We start from the raw sequence: 1,759 nt of genomic DNA, 5'->3' as shown, positions 1-1,759 counted from the left end.
ACGGCAAATATTGGTTACGGGCGGCTGGTGTCGGGGTACACACCGCCCGGGTACTTTACCTGCACGTAATGGACTCAACCCAATGAAGTGTCTCTCGGTCCTTTGTCTCTTTCGCTACTCCGCATTCATGCCTTGGTACAGAGTCAAGTGGTGACGTCCCTATTTCATGTTTTAATGCGGAAGAATTTCTGTACAGTTTTTCCTACACTGAGGCGTTACTTATAAAGGGAAGAAGTTTGCATTATTGATGAAGAGCAAACAAGAAAATGCTTCTTAAAAGACAATTTTGAGAGGAAAGTAGTCTCACTATCAATTAAGAGGTGACAAGATTTGCTACACCAGGCCTATTACACACGATGCCTAGGGGAAGAGAAAATTAGTGTAATTTACTGAATTACCTTGCAGAACACCGTGCCCCTAAATTAATTTATAAAGTAACTTCGATGGCCTGAATGAAGTATATTCGTGATCAAAATGCGTAAAGTTTGACGTCTAACAGTAGTGCTTCATCTTCAATGTAACTTTTAAACATGTTGCCACAACGATAGTCAATACATTCGACTTTTTGATAAAGATAGCCCCAAATTCCTATCTTCCACGTTGTTACTGTGGTGACTTCGGTCATAGATCAAAACTTTAAACACGGAACCAAACTTAATCCATAACCTTAATTGGAATACCCACATAACCCGGCTACAAGTCCCTTAAGGCAACCTATCATTTTAATTGTCCTACTTGTTTTGCAAACTTGTCAAAAGCATTGGATCGTGTTCATTGCTATGCAAAGTAGGGACTGGTTGTCCCACAAGGAAAAGAAACAAACTGGTTTCACTATTTACATGATAAAGTTGTTATTGGTTAACATTAGGCCATGTTGATTTGATTATATGGATGACATCCTCCGGGAGCCTCAAAACTGATGCGCGTGCCAATAAAAAAAAAAGTTTTGCAAAAAAAAAGTTCTTTTCATTATGAAATCTTCGTGGTCATGAGGGTTGAGCAAATGGCACAGAGTATGGTTTGGCGAATAATCTAGTCTTCAAGTTCATTTCTTTACAATTTCGTCTTTTTTCATTTGATTTTGGCATTCTACGACATTGGTATAGTTTCTATTAATTTTTTTGTAACTTATGGTATATTTTTGCTCATTTTGCAACTGTTTTGTACGATTTACAGTATGGTTGAAAACTTCTTTTTTTTTTTTGGAAACGGCCGAAAATTCATACGCGCGCGGATGTCATCCATATAATCAAATCAACATGGCCTTACCTAGAAAATACTTGTACTAGAACTATTTCTACATATGATCATAACAATTGATAATAACAATACTGCTAGTGTTTGTATGATTTTAATAATAATATTATTATCAATGAGCATCTTCATTTCCATATGAGATAGATAGGCAGATACTACATCATTTAACAGCACAAAAGACAATTTATAATTTATCAGATATCATCAGACAATTCAAGAAACAAATTACAGATTCATACAGTATTAACATATGGCAACACTCAGACATACATGTGCACATAGAATACTGATTCCTATTAAGAAATTTGACATAAATTAAACAGTAAAATTAGTTAAGTTTGAAACATGAGACCAAGATGCACAAACTATTAATATTTTGCACATTGAAGCAACATTGTATCATGGTTATAGCAATTTCTATGGAAGAAATTAGACACCAATTTTACATATGCAAACTAAATGCACAATCACATAGAATACTGGTATACACTGGTAACAAAAC

Source organism: Branchiostoma belcheri, unplaced genomic scaffold (genome assembly GCF_001625305.1).
Source record: "Branchiostoma belcheri isolate BF01 breed outbred unplaced genomic scaffold, Haploidv18h27 scaffold36, whole genome shotgun sequence".
NCBI classification, from domain to species: Eukaryota; Metazoa; Chordata; class Leptocardii; order Amphioxiformes; family Branchiostomatidae; genus Branchiostoma; species Branchiostoma belcheri.
Note: the sequence above shows the minus strand (reverse complement) of the source record.